Source organism: Protomyctophum parallelum (genome assembly GCF_964188405.1).
Source record: "Protomyctophum parallelum genome assembly, chromosome: 9".
Taxonomy (NCBI): Eukaryota; Metazoa; Chordata; class Actinopteri; order Myctophiformes; family Myctophidae; genus Protomyctophum; species Protomyctophum parallelum.
Window position 1 is genome coordinate 29621757 of NC_139706.1, and position 18849 is coordinate 29640605.

An 18849-nucleotide genomic window follows, 5' to 3' on the forward strand; every position below is an offset into this window, starting at 1 on the left:
TTTTTGAGGATTTGAAAAAAAAAAAAAAAAAAAAAACATGGGTTATAGCCCATCGTTTTTTTTTGTTTTTTTTTTTATCCTCGTTTTTCATCATTTTTGACCATGGGCTATAGCCCCTACCGTACGGCATACTATAGCACGCCGTTTTTCATCATTTTTGAGGATTTGAAAAAAATGAAAAAAAAAAAAAAACATGGGTTATAGCCCATCGTTTTTTGAATTTTTGAAAAAAAAGATTAACCTCGTTTTTCATCATTTTTGAACATGGGCTATAGCCCATACCGTACGGCATACTATAGCACGTCGTTTTTCATATTTTTGACCATCCCAATGAGCAATAGCCGGCTATTAGACATGTATCTAAAAATGGGATAAAAAACGTCTAAAAATAGACGTCTAAAACACGTCTATTTTTAGACGTGTTTTAGACGTCTATTTTTAGACGTTTTTTATCCCATTTTTAGACGCTCGTCTAATAGCCCATATCGTACGGCATACTATAGCACGCCGTTTTTCATCATTTTTGAGGATTTGAAAAAAAAAAAAAAAAAAAAAACATGGGTTATAGCCCATCGTTTTTTTTTTTTTCTTTTTTTATCCTCGTTTTTCATCATTTTTGACCATGGGCTATAGCCCCTACCGTACGGCATACTATAGCACGCCGTTTTTCATCATTTTTGAGGATTTGAAAAAAATGAAAAAAAAAAAAAAACATGGGTTATAGCCCATCGTTTTTTGAATTTTTGAAAAAAAAGATTAACCTCGTTTTTCATCATTTTTGAACATGGGCTATAGCCCATACCGTACGGCATACTATAGCACGCCGTTTTTCATCATTTTTGAGGATTAAAAAAAAAAAAAAAAAAAAAAAACATGGGTTATAGCCCATCGTTTTTTGAATTTTTGAATTAATTTTTTTAACCTCGTTTTTCATATTTTTTGACCATCCCAATGAGCAATAGCCGGCTATTAGACATGTATCTAAAAATGGGATAAAAAATAGACGTCTAAAACACGTCTATTTTTAGACGTGTTTTAGACGTCTATTTTTAGACGTTTTTTATCCCATTTTTAGACGCTCGTCTAATAGCCCATATCGTACGGCATACTATAGCACGCCGTTTTTCATCATTTTTGAGGATTTGAAAAAAAAAACAAAAAAAAAACATGGGTTATAGCCCATCGTTTTTTTTTTTTTTATTTTTTTATCCTCGTTTTTCATCATTTTTGACCATGGGCTATAGCCCCTACCGTACGGCATACTATAGCACGCCGTTTTTCATCATTTTTGAGGATTTGAAAAAAATGAAAAAAAAAAAAAAACATGGGTTATAGCCCATCGTTTTTTGAATTAAAAAAAAAAAAGATTAACCTCGTTTTTCATCATTTTTGAACATGGGCTATAGCCCATACCGTACGGCATACTATAGCACGCCGTTTTTCATCATTTTTGAGGATTTGAAAAAAAAAACAAAAAAAAAAACATGGGTTATAGCCCATCGTTTTTTGAATTTTTGAAAAAATAAATTAACCTCGTTTTTCATCATTTTTGACCATGGGCTATAGCCCCTACCGTACGGCATACTATAGCACGCCGTTTTTCATCATTTTTGAGGATTTGGAAAAAAAACAAAAAAAAAACATGGGTTATAGCCCATCGTTTTTTTTTTTTCTTTTTTTATCCTCGTTTTTCATCATTTTTGACCATGGGCTATAGCCCCTACCGTACGGCATACTATAGCACGCCGTTTTTCATCATTTTTGAGGATTTAAAAAAAATGAAAAAAAAAAAAAAAAACATGGGTTATAGCCCATCGTTTTTGGAATTTTTGAAAAAAAAAATTACCTCGTTTTTCATCATTTTTTAACATGGGCTATAGCCCATACCATACGGCATACTATAGCACGCCGTTTTTCATCATTTTTGAGGATTTGAAAAAAAAAAAAAAAAAAAAGAACATGGGTTATAGCCCATCGTTTTTTGAATTTTTGAAAAAAAAAATTAACCTCGTTTTTCATCATTTTTGACCATGGGCTATAGCCCCTACCGTACGGCATACTATAGCACGCCGTTTTTCATCATTTTTGAGGATTTGAAAAAAGAAAAAAAAAAAAAAAACATGGGTTATAGCCCATCGTTTTTTGAATTTTTGAAAAAATAAATTAACCTCGTTTTTCATCATTTTTGACCATGGGCTATAGCCCCTACCGTACGGCATACTATAGCACGCCGTTTTTCATCATTTTTGAGGATTTAAAAAAAATGAAAAAAAAAAAAAAAACATGGGTTATAGCCCATCGTTTTTTGAATTTTTGAAAAAAAAAATTACCTCGTTTTTCATCATTTTTTAACATGGGCTATAGCCCATACCATACGGCATACTATAGGACGCCGTTTTTCATCATTTTTGAGGATTTGAAAAAAAAAAAAAAAAAAAAAACATGGGTTATAGCCCATCGTTTTTTGAATTTTTGAAAAAAAAATAACCTCGTTTTTCATCATTTTTGACCATGGGCTATAGCCCCTACCGTACGGCATACTATAGCACGCCGTTTTTCATCATTTTTGAGGATTTGAAAAAAACAACAAAAAAAAAAACATGGGTTATAGCCCATCGTTTTTTTAATTTTTGAAAAAATAAATTAACCTCGTTTTTCATCATTTTTGACCATGGGCTATAGCCCCTACCGTACGGCATACTATAGCACGCCGTTTTTCATCATTTTTGAGGATTTGAAAAAAATGAAAAAAAAACAAAAACATGGGTTATAGCCCATCGTTTTTTGAATTTTTGAAAAAAAAGATTAACCTCGTTTTTCATCATTTTTGAACATGGGCTATAGCCCATACCGTACGGCATACTATAGCACGCCGTTTTTCATCATTTTTGAGGATTAAAAAAAAAAAAAAAAAAAAAAAACATGGGTTATAGCCCATCGTTTTTTGAATTTTTGAATAAATTCTTTTAACCTCGTTTTTCATATTTTTTGACCATCCCAATGAGCAATAGCCGGCTATTAGACATGTATCTAAAAATGGGATAAAAAACGTCAAAAAATAGACGTCTAAAACACGTCTATTTTTAGACGTGTTTTAGACGTCTATTTTTAGACGTTTTTTATCCCATTTTTAGACGCTCGTCTAATAGCCCATATCGTACGGCATACTATAGCACGCCGTTTTTCATCATTTTTGAGGATTTGAAAAAAAAAAAAAAAAAAAAACATGGGTTATAGCCCATCGTTTTTTTTTTTTTTTTTTTTTATCCTCGTTTTTCATCATTTTTGACCATGGGCTATAGCCCCTACCGTACGGCATACTATAGCACGCCGTTTTTCATCATTTTTGAGGATTTGAAAAAAATGAAAAAAAAAAAAAAAACATGGGTTATAGCCCATCGTTTTTTGAATTTTTGAAAAAAAAGATTAACCTCGTTTTTCATCATTTTTGAACATGGGCTATAGCCCATACCGTACGGCATACTATAGCACGCCGTTTTTCATCATTTTTGAGGATTAAAAAAAAAAAAAAAAAAAAAAAACATGGGTTATAGCCCATCGTTTTTTGAATTTTTGAATTAATTTTTTTAACCTCGTTTTTCATATTTTTTGACCATCCCAATGAGCAATAGCCGGCTATTAGACATGTATCTAAAAATGGGATAAAAAATAGACGTCTAAAACACGTCTATTTTTAGACGTGTTTTAGACGTCTATTTTTAGACGTTTTTTATCCCATTTTTAGACGCTCGTCTAATAGCCCATATCGTACGGCATACTATAGCACGCCGTTTTTCATCATTTTTGAGGATTTGAAAAAAAAAACAAAAAAAAAACATGGGTTATAGCCCATCGTTTTTTTTTTTTTCTTTTTTTATCCTCGTTTTTCATCATTTTTGACCATGGGCTATAGCCCCTACCGTACGGCATACTATAGCACGCCGTTTTTCATCATTTTTGAGGATTTGAAAAAAATGAAAAAAAAAAAAAAACATGGGTTATAGCCCATCGTTTTTTGAATTAAAAAAAAAAAAGATTAACCTCGTTTTTCATCATTTTTGAACATGGGCTATAGCCCATACCGTACGGCATACTATAGCACGCCGTTTTTCATCATTTTTGAGGATTTGAAAAAAAAAACAAAAAAAAAAAACATGGGTTATAGCCCATCGTTTTTTGAATTTTTGAAAAAATAAATTAACCTAGTTTTTCATCATTTTTGACCATGGGCTATAGCCCATACCATACGGCATACTATAGTACGCCGTTTTTCATCATTTTTGAGGATTTGAAAAAAAAAAACAAAAAAAAAACATGGGTTATAGCCCATCGTTTTTTGAATTTTTGAAAAAAAAGATTAACCTCGTTTTTCATCATTTTTGAACATGGGCTATAGCCCATACCGTACGGCATACTATAGCACGCCGTTTTTCATCATTTTTGAGGATTAAAAAAAAAAAACAAAAAAAAAAACATGGGTTATAGCCCATCGTTTTTTGAATTTTTGAATTAATTTTTTTAACCTCGTTTTTCATATTTTTTGACCATCCCAATGAGCAATAGCCGGCTATTAGACATGTATCTAAAAATGGGATAAAAAACGTCTAAAAATAGACGTCTAAAACACGTCTATTTTTAGACGTGTTTTAGACGTCTATTTTTAGACGTTTTTTATCCCATTTTTAGACGCTCGTCTAATAGCCCATATCGTACGGCATACTATAGCACGCCGTTTTTCATCATTTTTGAGGATTTGAAAAAAAAAACAAAAAAAAAACATGGGTTATAGCCCATCGTTTTTTTTTTTTTTTTTTTTTATCCTCGTTTTTCATCATTTTTGACCATGGGCTATAGCCCCTACCGTACGGCATACTATAGCACGCCGTTTTTCATCATTTTTGAGGATTTGAAAAAAAAAAAAAAAAAAAAAAAACATGGGTTATAGCCCATCGTTTTTTGAATTAAAAGAAAAAAAGATTAACCTCGTTTTTCATCATTTTTGAACATGGGCTATAGCCCATACCGTACGGCATACTATAGCACGCCGTTTTTCATCATTTTTGAGGATTTGAAAAAAAAAAACAAAAAAAAAAACATGGGTTATAGCCCATCGTTTTTTGAATTTTTGAAAAAATAAATTAACCTCGTTTTTCATCATTTTTGACCATGGGCTATAGCCCCTACCGTACGGCATACTATAGCACGCCGTTTTTCATCATTTTTGAGGATTTGGAAAAAAAACAAAAAAAAAACATGGGTTATAGCCCATCGTTTTTTTTTTTTCTTTTTTTATCCTCGTTTTTCATCATTTTTGACCATGGGCTATAGCCCCTACCGTACGGCATACTATAGCACGCCGTTTTTCATCATTTTTGAGGATTTAAAAAAAATGAAAAAAAAAAAAAAAAACATGGGTTATAGCCCATCGTTTTTGGAATTTTTGAAAAAAAAAATTACCTCGTTTTTCATCATTTTTTAACATGGGCTATAGCCCATACCATACGGCATACTATAGCACGCCGTTTTTCATCATTTTTGAGGATTTGAAAAAAAAAAAAAAAAAAAAGAACATGGGTTATAGCCCATCGTTTTTTGAATTTTTGAAAAAAAAAATTAACCTCGTTTTTCATCATTTTTGACCATGGGCTATAGCCCCTACCGTACGGCATACTATAGCACGCCGTTTTTCATCATTTTTGAGGATTTGAAAAAAGAAAAAAAAAAAAAAAACATGGGTTATAGCCCATCGTTTTTTGAATTTTTGAAAAAATAAATTAACCTCGTTTTTCATCATTTTTGACCATGGGCTATAGCCCCTACCGTACGGCATACTATAGCACGCCGTTTTTCATCATTTTTGAGGATTTAAAAAAAATGAAAAAAAAAAAAAAAACATGGGTTATAGCCCATCGTTTTTTGAATTTTTGAAAAAAAAAATTACCTCGTTTTTCATCATTTTTTAACATGGGCTATAGCCCATACCATACGGCATACTATAGCACGCCGTTTTTCATCATTTTTGAGGATTTGAAAAAAAAAAAAAAAAAAAAAACATGGGTTATAGCCCATCGTTTTTTGAATTTTTGAAAAAAAAATAACCTCGTTTTTCATCATTTTTGACCATGGGCTATAGCCCCTACCGTACGGCATACTATAGCACGCCGTTTTTCATCATTTTTGAGGATTTGAAAAAAATGAAAAAAAAACAAAAACATGGGTTATAGCCCATCGTTTTTTGAATTTTTGAAAAAAAAGATTAACCTCGTTTTTCATCATTTTTGAACATGGGCTATAGCCCATACCGTACGGCATACTATAGCACGCCGTTTTTCATCATTTTTGAGGATTAAAAAAAAAAAAAAAAAAAAAAACATGGGTTATAGCCCATCGTTTTTTGAATTTTTGAATAAATTCTTTTAACCTCGTTTTTCATATTTTTTGACCATCCCAATGAGCAATAGCCGGCTATTAGACATGTATCTAAAAATGGGATAAAAAACGTCAAAAAATAGACGTCTAAAACACTTCTATTTTTAGACGTGTTTTAGACGTCTATTTTTAGACGTTTTTTATCCCATTTTTAGACGCTCGTCTAATAGCCCATATCGTACGGCATACTATAGCACGCCGTTTTTCATCATTTTTGAGGATTTGAAAAAAAAAAAAAAAAAAAAACATGGGTTATAGCCCATCGTTTTTTTTTGTTTTTTTTTTTATCCTCGTTTTTCATCATTTTTGACCATGGGCTATAGCCCCTACCGTACGGCATACTATAGCACGCCGTTTTTCATCATTTTTGAGGATTTGAAAAAAATGAAAAAAAAAAAAAAACATGGGTTATAGCCCATCGTTTTTTGAATTTTTGAAAAAAAAGATTAACCTCGTTTTTCATCATTTTTGAACATGGGCTATAGCCCATACCGTACGGCATACTATAGCACGTCGTTTTTCATATTTTTGACCATCCCAATGAGCAATAGCCGGCTATTAGACATGTATCTAAAAATGGGATAAAAAACGTCTAAAAATAGACGTCTAAAACACGTCTATTTTTAGACGTGTTTTAGACGTCTATTTTTAGACGTTTTTTATCCCATTTTTAGACGCTCGTCTAATAGCCCATATCGTACGGCATACTATAGCACGCCGTTTTTCATCATTTTTGAGGATTTGAAAAAAAAAAAACAAAAAAAACATGGGTTATAGCCCATCGTTTTTTTTTTTTTTTTTTTTATCCTCGTTTTTCATCATTTTTGACCATGGGCTATAGCCCCTACCGTACGGCATACTATAGCACGCCGTTTTTCATCATTTTTGAGGATTTGAAAAAAATGAAAAAAAAAACAAAACATGGGTTATAGCCCATCGTTTTTTGAATTTTTGAAAAAAAAGATTAACCTCGTTTTTCATCATTTTTGAACATGGGCTATAGCCCATACCGTACGGCATACTATAGCACGTCGTTTTTCATATTTTTGACCATCCCAATGAGCAATAGCCGGCTATTAGACATGTATCTAAAAATGGGATAAAAAACGTCTAAAAATAGACGTCTAAAACACGTCTATTTTTAGACGTGTTTTAGACGTCTATTTTTAGACGTTTTTTATCCCATTTTTAGACGCTCGTCTAATAGCCCATATCGTACGGCATACTATAGCACGCCGTTTTTCATCATTTTTGAGGATTTAAAAAAAAAAAAAAAAAAAAAACATGGGTTATAGCCCATCGTTTTTTTTTTTTTCTTTTTTTATCCTCGTTTTTCATCATTTTTGACCATGGGCTATAGCCCCTACCGTACGGCATACTATAGCACGCCGTTTTTCATCATTTTTGAGGATTTGAAAAAAATGAAAAAAAAAAACAAACATGGGTTATAGCCCATCGTTTTTTGAATTTAAAAAAAAAAAGATTAACCTCGTTTTTCATCATTTTTGAACATGGGCTATAGCCCATACCGTACGGCATACTATAGCACGCCGTTTTTCATCATTTTTGAGGATTTGAAAAAAAAAAAAAAAAAAAAAAAACATGGGTTATAGCCCATCGTTTTTTGAATTTTTGAAAAAATAAATTAACCTAGTTTTTCATCATTTTTGACCATGGGCTATAGCCCATACCATACGGCATACTATAGTACGCCGTTTTTCATCATTTTTGAGGATTTGAAAAAAAAAAACAAAAAAAAAACATGGGTTATAGCCCATCGTTTTTTGAATTTTTGAAAAAAAAGATTAACCTCGTTTTTCATCATTTTTGAACATGGGCTATAGCCCATACCGTACGGCATACTATAGCACGCCGTTTTTCATCATTTTTGAGGATTTGAAAAAAAAAAAAAAAAAAAAAAAACATGGGTTATAGCACATCGTTTTTTGAATTTTTGAAAAAATAAATTAACCTCGTTTTTCATCATTTTTGACCATGGGCTATAGCCCATACCATACGGCATACTATAGCACGCCGTTTTTCATCATTTTTGAGGATTTGAAAAAAAAAAACAAAAAAAAACATGGGTTATAGCCCATCGTTTTTTGAATTTTTGAAAAAATAAATTAACCTCGTTTTTCATCATTTTTGACCATGGGCTATAGCCCCTACCGTACGGCATACTATAGCACGCCGTTTTTCATCATTTTTGAGGATTTGAAAAAAAAAAACAAAAAAAAACATGGGTTATAGCCCATCGTTTTTTTTTTTTTCTTTTTTTATCCTCGTTTTTCATCATTTTTGACCATGGGCTATAGCCCCTACCGTACGGCATACTATAGCACGCCGTTTTTCATCATTTTTGAGGATTTGAAAAAAATGAAAAAAAAAAAAAAACATGGGTTATAGCCCATCGTTTTTTGAATTTTTGAAAAAAAAGATTAACCTCGTTTTTCATCATTTTTGAACATGGGCTATAGCCCATACCGTACGGCATACTATAGCACGTCGTTTTTCATATTTTTGACCATCCCAATGAGCAATAGCCGGCTATTAGACATGTATCTAAAAATGGGATAAAAAACGTCTAAAAATAGACGTCTAAAACACGTCTATTTTTAGACGTGTTTTAGACGTCTATTTTTAGACGTTTTTTATCCCATTTTTAGACGCTCGTCTAATAGCCCATATCGTACGGCATACTATAGCACGCCGTTTTTCATCATTTTTGAGGATTTGAAAAAAAAAAAAAAAAAAAAACATGGGTTATAGCCCATCGTTTTTTTTTTTTTTTTTTTTTATCCTCGTTTTTCATCATTTTTGACCATGGGCTATAGCCCCTACCGTACGGCATACTATAGCACGCCGTTTTTCATCATTTTTGAGGATTTGAAAAAAATGAAAAAAAAAAACAAACATGGGTTATAGCCCATCGTTTTTTGAATTTAAAAAAAAAAAGATTAACCTCGTTTTTCATCATTTTTGAACATGGGCTATAGCCCATACCGTACGGCATACTATAGCACGCCGTTTTTCATCATTTTTGAGGATTTGAAAAAAAAAAAAAAAAAAAAAAACATGGGTTATAGCCCATCGTTTTTTGAATTTTTGAAAAAATAAATTAACCTAGTTTTTCATCATTTTTGACCATGGGCTATAGCCCATACCATACGGCATACTATAGTACGCCGTTTTTCATCATTTTTGAGGATTTGAAAAAAAAAAACAAAAAAAAAACATGGGTTATAGCCCATCGTTTTTTGAATTTTTGAAAAAAAAGATTAACCTCGTTTTTCATCATTTTTGAACATGGGCTATAGCCCATACCGTACGGCATACTATAGCACGCCGTTTTTCATCATTTTTGAGGATTTGAAAAAAAAAGAAAAAAAAAAAAAACATGGGTTATAGCACATCGTTTTTTGAATTTTTGAAAAAATAAATTAACCTCGTTTTTCATCATTTTTGACCATGGGCTATAGCCCATACCATACGGCATACTATAGCACGCCGTTTTTCATCATTTTTGAGGATTTGAAAAAAAAAAAAAAAAAAAAACATGGGTTATAGCCCATCGTTTTTTGAATTTTTGAAAAAATAAATTAACCTCGTTTTTCATCATTTTTGACCATGGGCTATAGCCCCTACCGTACGGCATACTATAGCACGCCGTTTTTCATCATTTTTGAGGATTTGAAAAAAAAAAAAAAAAAAAAAACATGGGTTATAGCCCATCGTTTTTTGAATTTTTGAAAAAATAAATTAACCTCGTTTTTCATCATTTTTGACCATGGGCTATAGCCCCTACCGTACGGCATACTATAGCACGCCGTTTTTCATCATTTTTGAGGATTTGAAAAAAAAAAAAAAAAAAAAACATGGGTTATAGCCCATCGTTTTTTGAATTTTTGAAAAAATAAATTAACCTCGTTTTTCATCATTTTTGACCATGGGCTATAGCCCCTACCGTACGGCATATTATAGCACGCCGTTTTTCATCATTTTTGAGGATTTGAAAAAAAAACAAAAAAAAAACATGGGTTATAGCCCATCGTTTTTTTTTTTTCTTTTTTTATCCTCGTTTTTCATCATTTTTGACCATGGGCTATAGCCCCTACCGTACGGCATACTATAGCACGCCGTTTTTCATCATTTTTGAGGATTTGAAAAAAAAAAAAAAAAAAAAACATGGGTTATAGCCCATCGTTTTTGGAATTTTTGAAAAAAAAAATTACCTCGTTTTTCATCATTTTTTAACATGGGCTATAGCCCATACCATACGGCATACTATAGCACGCCGTTTTTCATCATTTTTGAGGATTTGAAAAAAAAAACAAACAAAAAAAACATGGGTTATAGCCCATCGTTTTTTGAATTTTTGAAAAAAAAATTAACCTCGTTTTTCATCATTTTTGACCATGGGCTATAGCCCCTACCGTACGGCATACTATAGCACGCCGTTTTTCATCATTTTTGAGGATTTGAAAAAAAAAAAAAAAAAAAAACATGGGTTATAGCCCATCGTTTTTTGAATTTTTGAAAAAATAAATTAACCTCGTTTTTCATCATTTTTGACCATGGGCTATAGCCCCTACCGTACGGCATACTATAGCACGCCGTTTTTCATCATTTTTGAGGATTTGAAAAAAATGAAAAAAAAAAAAAAAACATGGGTTATAGCCCATCGTTTTTTGAATTTTTGAAAAAAAAAATTACCTCGTTTTTCATCATTTTTTAACATGGGCTATAGCCCATACCATACGGCATACTATAGCACGCCGTTTTTCATCATTTTTGAGGATTTAAAAAAAATGAAAAAAAAAAAAAAACATGGGTTATAGCCCATCGTTTTTTGAATTTTTGAAAAAAAAAATTAACCTCGTTTTTCATCATTTTTGACCATGGGCTATAGCCCCTACCGTACGGCATACTATAGCACGCCGTTTTTCATCATTTTTGAGGATTTGAAAAAAAAAAAAAAAAAAAAACATGGGTTATAGCCCATCGTTTTTTGAATTTTTGAAAAAATAAATTAACCTCGTTTTTCATCATTTTTGACCATGGGCTATAGCCCCTACCGTACGGCATACTATAGCACGCCGTTTTTCATCATTTTTGAGGATTTGAAAAAAAAAAAAAAAAAAAAAACATGGGTTATAGCATATCGTTTTTTGAATTTTTGAAAAAATAAATTAACCTCGTTTTTCATCATTTTTGACCATGGGCTATAGCCCCTACCGTACGGCATACTATAGCACGCCGTTTTTCATCATTTTTGAGGATTTGAAAAAAAAAAAAAAAAAACATGGGTTATAGCCCATCGTTTTTTTTTTTTTTTTTTTATCCTCGTTTTTCATCATTTTTGACCATGGGCTATAGCCCCTACCGTACGGCATACTATAGCACGCCGTTTTTCATCATTTTTGAGGATTTAAAAAAAATGGAAAAAAAAAAAAAAACATGGGTTATAGCCCATCGTTTTTTGAATTTTTGAAAAAATAAATTAACCTCGTTTTTCATCATTTTTGACCATGGGCTATAGCCCCTACCGTACGGCATACTATAGCACGCCGTTTTTCATCATTTTTGAGGATTTGAAAAAAATGAAAAAAAAAAAAAAAACATGGGTTATAGCCCATCGTTTTTTGAATTTTTGAAAAAAAAAATTACCTCGTTTTTCATCATTTTTTAACATGGGCTATAGCCCATACCATACGGCATACTATAGCACGCCGTTTTTCATCATTTTTGAGGATTTAAAAAAAATGAAAAAAAAAAAAAAACATGGGTTATAGCCCATCGTTTTTTGAATTTTTGAAAAAAAAAATTAACCTCGTTTTTCATCATTTTTGACCATGGGCTATAGCCCCTACCGTACGGCATACTATAGCACGCCGTTTTTCATCATTTTTGAGGATTTGAAAAAAACAACAAAAAAAAAAACATGGGTTATAGCCCATAGTTTTTTGAATTTTTGAAAAAATAAATTAACCTCGTTTTTCATCATTTTTGACCATGGGCTATAGCCCCTACCGTACGGCATACTATAGCACGCCGTTTTTCATCATTTTTGAGGATTTGAAAAAAAAAAAAAAAAAAAAACATGGGTTATAGCATATCGTTTTTTGAATTTTTGAAAAAATAAATTAACCTCGTTTTTCATCATTTTTGACCATGGGCTATAGCCCCTACCGTACGGCATACTATAGCACGCCGTTTTTCATCATTTTTGAGGATTTGAAAAAAAAAAAAAAAAAAAACATGGGTTATAGCCCATCGTTTTTTTTTTTTTTTTTTTATCCTCGTTTTTCATCATTTTTGACCATGGGCTATAGCCCCTACCGTACGGCATACTATAGCACGCCGTTTTTCATCATTTCTGAGGATTTAAAAAAAATGAAAAAAAAAAAAAAAACATGGGTTATAGCCCATCGTTTTTTGAATTTTTGAAGAAAAAAAATTACCTCGTTTTTCATCATTTTTTAACATGGGCTATAGCCCATACCATACGGCATACTATAGCACGCCGTTTTTCATCATTTTTGAGGATTTTAAAAAACAAAACAAAAACAAAACATGGGTTATAGCCCATCGTTTTTTGAATTTTTGAAAAAAAAATTAACCTCGTTTTTCATCATTTTTGACCATGGGCTATAGCCCCTACCGTACGGCATACTATAGCACGCCGTTTTTCATCATTTTTGAGGATTTGAAAAAAACAACAAAAAAAAAAACATGGGTTATAGCCCATCGTTTTTTGAATTTTTGAAAAAATAAATTAACCTCGTTTTTCATCATTTTTGACCATGGGCTACAGCCCCTACCGTACGGCATACTATAGCACGCCGTTTTTCATCATTTTTGAGGATTTGAAAAAAATGAAAAAAAAAAAAAAAACATGGGTTATAGCCCATCGTTTTTTGAATTTTTGAAAAAAACAAAATTACCTCGTTTTTCATCATTTTTTAACATGGGCTATAGCCCATACCATACGGCATACTATAGCACGCCGTTTTTCATCATTTTTGAGGATTTGAAAAAAAAAAAAAAAAAAAAAACATGGGTTATAGCATATCGTTTTTTGAATTTTTGAAAAAATAAATTAACCTCGTTTTTCATCATTTTTGACCATGGGCTATAGCCCCTACCGTACGGCATACTATAGCACGCCGTTTTTCATCATTTTTGAGGATTTGAAAAAAAAAAAAAAAAAAAACATGGGTTATAGCCCATCGTTTTTTGAATTTTTGAAAAAAAAAATTACCTCGTTTTTCATCATTTTTTAACATGGGCTATAGCCCATACCATACGGCATACTATAGCACGCCGTTTTTCATCATTTTTGAGGATTTGAAAAAAAAAAAAAAAAAAAAAACATGGGTTATAGCCCATCGTTTTTTGAATTTTTGAAAAAAAAATAACCTCGTTTTTCATCATTTTTGACCATGGGCTATAGCCCCTACCGTACGGCATACTATAGCACGCCGTTTTTCATCATTTTTGAGGATTTGAAAAAAACAACAAAAAAAAAAACATGGGTTATAGCCCATCGTTTTTTTAATTTTTGAAAAAATAAATTAACCTCGTTTTTCATCATTTTTGACCATGGGCTATAGCCCCTACCGTACGGCATACTATAGCACGCCGTTTTTCATCATTTTTGAGGATTTGAAAAAAATGAAAAAAAAACAAAAACATGGGTTATAGCCCATCGTTTTTTGAATTTTTGAAAAAAAAGATTAACCTCGTTTTTCATCATTTTTGAACATGGGCTATAGCCCATACCGTACGGCATACTATAGCACGCCGTTTTTCATCATTTTTGAGGATTAAAAAAAAAAAAAAAAAAAAAAAACATGGGTTATAGCCCATCGTTTTTTGAATTTTTGAATAAATTCTTTTAACCTCGTTTTTCATATTTTTTGACCATCCCAATGAGCAATAGCCGGCTATTAGACATGTATCTAAAAATGGGATAAAAAACGTCAAAAAATAGACGTCTAAAACACGTCTATTTTTAGACGTGTTTTAGACGTCTATTTTTAGACGTTTTTTATCCCATTTTTAGACGCTCGTCTAATAGCCCATATCGTACGGCATACTATAGCACGCCGTTTTTCATCATTTTTGAGGATTTGAAAAAAAAAAAAAAAAAAAAACATGGGTTATAGCCCATCGTTTTTTTTTTTTTCTTTTTTTATCCTCGTTTTTCATCATTTTTGACCATGGGCTATAGCCCCTACCGTACGGCATACTATAGCACGCCGTTTTTCATCATTTTTGAGGATTTGAAAAAAATGAAAAAAAAAAAAAAACATGGGTTATAGCCCATCGTTTTTTGAATTTTTGAAAAAAAAGATTAACCTCGTTTTTCATCATTTTTGAACATGGGCTATAGCCCATACCGTACGGCATACTATAGCACGCCGTTTTTCATCATTTTTGAGGATTAAAAAAAAAAAAAAAAAAAAAAAACATGGGTTATAGCCCATCGTTTTTTGAATTTTTGAATTAATTTTTTTAACCTCGTTTTTCATATTTTTTGACCATCCCAATGAGCAATAGCCGGCTATTAGACATGTATCTAAAAATGGGATAAAAAATAGACGTCTAAAACACGTCTATTTTTAGACGTGTTTTAGACGTCTATTTTTAGACGTTTTTTATCCCATTTTTAGACGCTCGTCTAATAGCCCATATCGTACGGCATACTATAGCACGCCGTTTTTCATCATTTTTGAGGATTTGAAAAAAAAAACAAAAAAAAAACATGGGTTATAGCCCATCGTTTTTTTTTTTTTCTTTTTTTATCCTCGTTTTTCATCATTTTTGACCATGGGCTATAGCCCCTACCGTACGGCATACTATAGCACGCCGTTTTTCATCATTTTTGAGGATTTGAAAAAAATGAAAAAAAAAAAAAAACATGGGTTATAGCCCATCGTTTTTTGAATTAAAAAAAAAAAAGATTAACCTTGTTTTTCATCATTTTTGAACATGGGCTATAGCCCATACCGTACGGCATACTATAGCACGCCGTTTTTCATCATTTTTGAGGATTTGAAAAAAAAAAAAAAAAAAAAAAACATGGGTTATAGCCCATCGTTTTTTGAATTTTTGAAAAAATAAATTAACCTAGTTTTTCATCATTTTTGACCATGGGCTATAGCCCATACCATACGGCATACTATAGTACGCCGTTTTTCATCATTTTTGAGGATTTGAAAAAAAAAAACAAAAAAAAAACATGGGTTATAGCCCATCGTTTTTTGAATTTTTGAAAAAAAAGATTAACCTCGTTTTTCATCATTTTTGAACATGGGCTATAGCCCATACCGTACGGCATACTATAGCACGCCGTTTTTCATCATTTTTGAGGATTAAAAAAAAAAAACAAAAAAAAAAACATGGGTTATAGCCCATCGTTTTTTGAATTTTTGAATTAATTTTTTTAACCTCGTTTTTCATATTTTTTGACCATCCCAATGAGCAATAGCCGGCTATTAGACATGTATCTAAAAATGGGATAAAAAACGTCTAAAAATAGACGTCTAAAACACGTCTATTTTTAGACGTGTTTTAGACGTCTATTTTTAGACGTTTTTTATCCCATTTTTAGACGCTCGTCTAATAGCCCATATCGTACGGCATACTATAGCACGCCGTTTTTCATCATTTTTGAGGATTTGAAAAAAAAAACAAAAAAAAAACATGGGTTATAGCCCATCGTTTTTTTTTTTTTTTTTTTTTATCCTCGTTTTTCATCATTTTTGACCATGGGCTATAGCCCCTACCGTACGGCATACTATAGCACGCCGTTTTTCATCATTTTTGAGGATTTGAAAAAAAAAAAAAAAAAAAAAAAACATGGGTTATAGCCCATCGTTTTTTGAATTAAAAGAAAAAAAGATTAACCTCGTTTTTCATCATTTTTGAACATGGGCTATAGCCCATACCGTACGGCATACTATAGCACGCCGTTTTTCATCATTTTTGAGGATTTGAAAAAAAAAACAAAAAAAAAAACATGGGTTATAGCCCATCGTTTTTTGAATTTTTGAAAAAATAAATTAACCTCGTTTTTCATCATTTTTGACCATGGGCTATAGCCCCTACCGTACGGCATACTATAGCACGCCGTTTTTCATCATTTTTGAGGATTTGGAAAAAAAACAAAAAAAAAACATGGGTTATAGCCCATCGTTTTTTTTTTTTCTTTTTTTATCCTCGTTTTTCATCATTTTTGACCATGGGCTATAGCCCCTACCGTACGGCATACTATAGCACGCCGTTTTTCATCATTTTTGAGGATTTAAAAAAAATGAAAAAAAAAAAAAAAAACATGGGTTATAGCCCATCGTTTTTGGAATTTTTGAAAAAAAAAATTACCTCGTTTTTCATCATTTTTTAACATGGGCTATAGCCCATACCATACGGCATACTATAGCACGCCGTTTTTCATCATTTTTGAGGATTTGAAAAAAAAAAAAAAAAAAAAGAACATGGGTTATAGCCCATCGTTTTTTGAATTTTTGAAAAAAAAAATTAACCTCGTTTTTCATCATTTTTGACCATGGGCTATAGCCCCTACCGTACGGCATACTATAGCACGCCGTTTTTCATCATTTTTGAGGATTTGAAAAAAGAAAAAAAAAAAAAAAACATGGGTTATAGCCCATCGTTTTTTGAATTTTTGAAAAAATAAATTAACCTCGTTTTTCATCATTTTTGACCATGGGCTATAGCCCCTACCGTACGGCATACTATAGCACGCCGTTTTTCATCATTTTTGAGGATTTAAAAAAAATGAAAAAAAAAAAAAAAACATGGGTTATAGCCCATCGTTTTTTGAATTTTTGAAAAAAAAAATTACCTCGTTTTTCATCATTTTTTAACATGGGCTATAGCCCATACCATACGGCATACTATAGCACGCCGTTTTTCATCATTTTTGAGGATTTGAAAAAAAAAAAAAAAAACAAAACATGGGTTATAGCCCATCGTTTTTTGAATTTTTGAAAAAAAAATAACCTCGTTTTTCATCATTTTTGACCATGGGCTATAGCCCCTACCGTACGGCATACTATAGCACGCCGTTTTTCATCATTTTTGAGGATTTGAAAAAAATGAAAAAAAAACAAAAACATGGGTTATAGCCCATCGTTTTTTGAATTTTTGAAAAAAAAGATTAACCTCGTTTTTCATCATTTTTGAACATGGGCTATAGCCCATACCGTACGGCATACTATAGCACGCCGTTTTTCATCATTTTTGAGGATTAAAAAAAAAAAAACAAAAAAAAAACATGGGTTATAGCCCATCGTTTTTTGAATTTTTGAATAAATTCTTTTAACCTCGTTTTTCATATTTTTTGACCATCCCAATGAGCAATAGCCGGCTATTAGACATGTATCTAAAAATGGGATAAAAAACGTCAAAAAATAGACGTCTAAAACACTTCTATTTTTAGACGTGTTTTAGACGTCTATTTTTAGACGTTTTTTATCCCATTTTTAGACGCTCGTCTAATAGCCCATATCGTACGGCATACTATAGCACGCCGTTTTTCATCATTTTTGAGGATTTGAAAAAAAAAAAAAAAAAAAAACATGGGTTATAGCCCATCGTTTTTTTTTGTTTTTTTTTTTATCCTCGTTTTTCATCATTTTTGACCATGGGCTATAGCCCCTACCGTACGGCATACTATAGCACGCCGTTTTTCATCATTTTTGAGGATTTGAAAAAAATGAAAAAAAAAAAAAAACATGGGTTATAGCCCATCGTTTTTTGAATTTTTGAAAAAAAAGATTAACCTCGTTTTTCATCATTTTTGAACATGGGCTATAGCCCATACCGTACGGCATACTATAGCACGTCGTTTTTCATATTTTTGACCATCCCAATGAGCAATAGCCGGCTATTAGACATGTATCTAAAAATGGGATAAAAAACGTCTAAAAATAGACGTCTAAAACACGTCTATTTTTAGACGTGTTTTAGACGTCTATTTTTAGACGTTTTTTATCCCATTTTTAGACGCTCGTCTAATAGCCCATATCGTACGGCATACTATAGCACGCCGTTTTTCATCATTTTTGAGGATTTGAAAAAAAAAAAACAAAAAAAACATGGGTTATAGCCCATCGTTTTTTTTTTTTTTTTTTTTATCCTCGTTTTTCATCATTTTTGACCATGGGCTATAGCCCCTACCGTACGGCATACTATAGCACGCCGTTTTTCATCATTTTTGAGGATTTGAAAAAAATGAAAAAAAAAACAAAACATGGGTTATAGCCCATCGTTTTTTGAATTTTTGAAAAAAAAGATTAACCTCGTTTTTCATCATTTTTGAACATGGGCTATAGCCCATACCGTACGGCATACTATAGCACGTCGTTTTTCATATTTTTGACCATCCCA